We start from the raw sequence: 4961 nt of genomic DNA, 5'->3' as shown, positions 1-4961 counted from the left end.
GCATATTATCCTTTTATTAGTATAGATTAGAGGCCGGTGAACAAAAATGTGTGCACTCGGGGGGAGGGGGGTCCCTCAGCCCAGTCTGTGTCCTCTCACAGTCTGGGACCCCTCAGAGGATGACCACCTGCTGGCTTAGGCCTGCTCCCCAGGGGTTTGGGCCTAAGATGGCAATCAGGCATCCCTCTGGCAGCCCGGCAGCCCTCGGGGGATGTCAACTTGCCAGGGGGAGCCGGCCTAAACTGCAGTCGGACATCCTTAGCGCTGCTGAGGAGGCAGGAGAGGCTCCCACCACCACCACTGTACTGGCAGCCATCAGCCTGGCTTGTGGCTAAGCAGAGCTCCTCCCATGTGAGAGGGCCCTGACCACCAGAGGGCAGCTCCTGCATAGAGCGTCTGCTCCCTGGTGGTCAGTGTGTGTCATAGTGACCAGTCATTCCCAGTTCTGCTGTTAGGGTCAGTTTGCATATTACCCTTTTACTATATAGGATAGAGGCCTGGTGTACGGGTGGGGGCCGGCTGGTTTGCCCTGAAGGGTGTCCTGGATCAGGGTGGGGGTCCCGCTTGGGTGCCTGGCCAACCTGGATGAGGGGATGATGGCTGTTTGCAGCTGGTCACACCCCCTTCAGGGTGGGGGTCCCCACTGGGGTGCCTGGCCAATCTGGATGAGGGGATGATGGCTGTTTGCAGCTGGTCGCACCCCCTTCAGGGTGGGGGTCCCCACTGGGGTGCCTGGCCAGTCTGGGTGAGGGGCTGAGGGCCGTTTTCAGGCTGGCGGGCGACTGAAGCTCCCAACCTCTCCTTTTTTTCTTTTTTATTCTGGTATTTATTTACCTTCTATGGCTGTCACTGGAACTGAGAGCCGGCTTTAGCTCTGAGACCTCGGCCGCTGAAAGCAGGTATCTGGATTTGTTTGGCTTCTATAATTGAAACACTGTTGCAACTCCAGCTCTGAGGCCTGGCTGGCTGAAAGCAGGTTTCTGGGGTTTGTTTAGCTTCTATAATTGCAACATTGTTTCTTAGAGTGCAGCTCAGAGGCCGGCAGCGGCAGGCGGGGAACCTTGGCTTCCTCCATCACTGGAGCAAGCAAGCCTCCTGTTTGCTTCAGCTGCCTGGCTGCCGGCCACCATCTTGGTTGGCAGTTAATTTGCATATCGCCCTGATTAGCCAATGGGAAGTGTGTCAGAGGTATGGTTAATTACCATGTTTGTCTATTATTAGATAGGACTAGAGGCCCGGTGCACAAAAATTTGTGCACTCGGGGGTAGGGGGTCCCTCAGCCCGGCCTTGCCCTCTCGCAGTCTGGGACCCCTCGGGGTGACCACTTGCTGGCTTAGGCCTGCTCCCCGGGGGATTGGGCCTAAGCTGGCAGTCAGACATCCCTCTGGCAGCCCAGCAGCCCTCGGGGGATGCCCACTTGCCAGCAGGGAGCAGACCTAAGCTGCAGTCAGACATCCTTAGCGCTGCTGAGGAGGCAGGAGAGGCTCCCACCACCACCGCTATACTGGCAGCCATCAGCCTGGCTTGTGGCTGAGCAGAGCTCCCCGCTGTGAGAGCGCCCTGACCACCAGAGGGCAGCTCCTGCATTGAGCATCTGCCCCCTGGTGGTCAGTGTGTGTCATAGTGACCAGTCTTTCCCAGTCTTTCTGCTGTTAGGGTCAGTTTGCTTATTACCCTTTTACTATATAGGATAGAAGCCTGGTGCACAGGTGGGGGCTGGCTGGTTTACCCTGAAGGGTGTCCCGGATCAGGATGGGGGTCCCGCTTGGGTGCCTGACCAGCCTGGTTGACGGGCTGATGGCTGTTTGCAGCTGGTCACACCCCCTTCAGGGTGGGGGTCCCCACTGGGATGCCTGGCCAGTCTGGGTGAGGGGCTGAGGGCCATTTTCAGGCTGGCGGGCGACTGAAGCTCCCAGCCTCTTTTTTTTTTTTATTCTGGGATTTATTTACCTTCTATAGCTGTCACTGGATCTGAGAGCTGGCTCCAGCTCTGAGGCTATGGCTGGCTGAAAGCAGGTATCTGGGTTTGTTTAGCTTCTATAATTGAAACTCTGTTGGCATCACTGGCGCTCTAAGCTCTGAGCCCACTGGCAGCTGAAAGCAGGTGTCTGGGTTTGTTTAGCTTCTATAATTCAACATTGTTGCATCCGGAGCTCAGAGCTGGGCCGCGGCAGGCGGGGAACCTTGGCTTCCTCCGTCACTGGAGCAAGCAAGCCTCACGTTCGCTTCAGCTGCGTGGCTGCCGGCCGCCATCTTGGTTGGCAGTTAATTTGCATATCTCGCCGATTAGCCAATGGGAAGGGTAGCGAAGTTACGGTTAATTACCATGTTTCTCTATTATTAGATAGGATAGCCAAGATCTGGAAACAGCCCAAGTGTCCATTAGTAAATGAGTGGATATGAAAGCTGTGGTACATTGTACCATGATGTGGTACAATGGAATACTAAGTGGCCATAATAAAAGAAGGAAACCTTATATTTTGTGACAGCATGGATGGACCTGGAGATTATTATGCTAAGTTAAATAAGCCAGTTAGAGAAAGATAAATACCATATGATCTTACTTATATGTAGAATCTAATGAACAAAATAAACTGACAAACAAAATAGAAATAGAGACATAGATACATGGAACAGTCAGGACAGCTGTCAGAGGGGTCGGGGGTAAGGGGGGTCTATATGAAAGAAGGTGAAGGGATTAGCCAAGTAAGTATGCATAACCCACAGACAAAGGTAACAGTGTGATGATGGCCAGAGGGAAGGGGTGGGGCGGGGGCTGGGTAGATGGGGGCAAAGGGAGGGAAAATGGGGACACATGTAATAGTATCAAAAATAAAATTATTTTTTTAATCCCCATGTATTTAATACATGTTCACTGATTTTTTAGAGAGATGGGAAGGGGGAGGAGGGAGAGGAAAAGAGAAGGGTGAGAGGGAGAGTGAAACATTGATGTGAAAGTGAAACATCCATGGGTTTCTTCCAATGGATGGGATCAAATCCACAACCTAGGTATGTGCCCTGACCAGGAATCGAACCTGCGACCTTTAAGTGCATGGGGAAGATGCTCCAACCAATTGAGCCACACTTGCCAGGGCGACAATAAAATTATTTTTAATTAAAATAATTTTTTAAAAACCATTCAGACATTTCAACTTCCAATGTACAGGAAATCAAGGCAGAAAACAACTGTGGCAGTTTCAATATGAATCTGGTTTTATATACTACTGAATCATTTTCATTTTTCTTAGATATGACCAATAGGAGAATAAGGAGATTATTCTCATTCTTAGAGCATGCTCAAATATTTAGACGTAAAGTGCCATGTCTGTAACTTTAATGGCTCAGCAAAACAAAACCCATGAATATATATACATTAATATCATTCTGTAAATAGACAAATGGCGAATGTGACAAAATGTCAACTATCACAGAACATAGGTGGTGAGCACATGGGTATTTACTGTTTCATTTTTATTTTTCTCTATGTCCGAAAACTTTACCAATAATAGCTGCATATACACACAATGCTGTGGGGCCTTTGGTTCATTTAAGACAAGCAATAGCATCTGCAGGATTTTGTATTATGATGATCACAATCCCAAAGAAAAGAAAATAATGTGTTCATAGCAAGGTCTGTTTTCAAAATGTTAAAATCTCATGATGTTAAGGAAACTTGGAGAAAAAGGACTGGCATATTAAATTGCCCACATAGCCAAGCTGCTATAGCCCAACCTTGTCCTTCTCATATCCACAAAAAACAATAACAAACACTAAAAACCTCCCATGGTCCTCAAATTTAAGAAAACTGCTGCAGCCTTCTTAGCCATTATATTCTGCAGGCAACGTGTAGGCCTGTTTTAAGATAAATCTTAGCTCAGATAGGGTACCTATTTCCCTATCTGTAAAACAAAAGGAGAGTGAGGTCTTGGCCAACCCCCTCCACTGACCCTAAACTGCACGTACATTTGGGCCACTCCAGGAGCTGCAGTGCTAGACTCACACCAGGGTTCCTCTAGACATCACTGATCATGTTAGCTGGACAAAAGATGTGGGGGCAGAACACAGTCCAGTGACTGGGACACAGGGAGCCTTAATGACAGTATGTGAAATAACAGCATCACTGTTGTCACTGTCCATCTGAGAATGCACTTGCCCCAGCAACTCCTCACACCAGGCATTGTCACTCCCAATATACAGATGGCACATGGAAGCTGAGAAAAGTGGGACAATTTTCCTAAACATTCATAACGTGTCACACACAGCAGAGGCAAGATGTGAACCCAACAAAGGACCTACATATCCTCTTGGGGCTCACATCAACTTGGCACCACCTCTGCACACCTGCCCTAGCTGGCACACTCTACCCACCCAGGATACAATCAGGGCCCTGTTTCTGCCCTTGCCACCAAACAGTTCAATGTCCACACAATAGCCAAAAGGAGCCTATTAAAACCCAAGTCAGCTCATGACCCTCCAATGATCCCACCTTACTCCCAAAGACAATCCTAATAAGGAGGGAATATGCTAATTGCCATGCCTTCAAAGATGGTGCCCACAGCCAATGAGGAAATATGATAATTGACTGCCACGCCCTCAAAGATGGTGCCGCCCACAGCCAATAAAGAGGAAATATGCTAATTGACTGCCACGCCCTCAAAGATGGCTGGTAGGGAAGGGCAGTTGTGGGCAATCAGGCCAGCAGGGGAGGCAGTTAGGGGCAACCAGGCCAGCAGGAGAGGGTAGTTAGGGGCTACTGGGCTGGCAGGAGAGGGCAGTTGGGTGCAACTGGGCCAGCAGGGGAGGGCAGTTGGGGGCAATCGGGCCGGCAGGGGAGCAGTTAGGCGTCGATCAGGCTGGCAGGGGAGTGGTAAGGGGGTGATCAGGCTGGCAGGCAGAAGCGGTTAGGGGCAATGAGGCAGGCAGGCGAGCGGTTGGGAGCGAGAGCCAGCAGTCCCGGATTG

The sequence above is a fragment of the Myotis lucifugus genome, unplaced genomic scaffold (genome assembly GCF_000147115.1).
Source record: "Myotis lucifugus unplaced genomic scaffold, Myoluc2.0 scaffold_1069, whole genome shotgun sequence".
In the NCBI taxonomy this organism is placed as follows: domain Eukaryota; kingdom Metazoa; phylum Chordata; class Mammalia; order Chiroptera; family Vespertilionidae; genus Myotis; species Myotis lucifugus.
The sequence above is the reverse complement of the archived record's forward strand: the minus strand, read 5'-3'. Positions refer to the sequence as shown.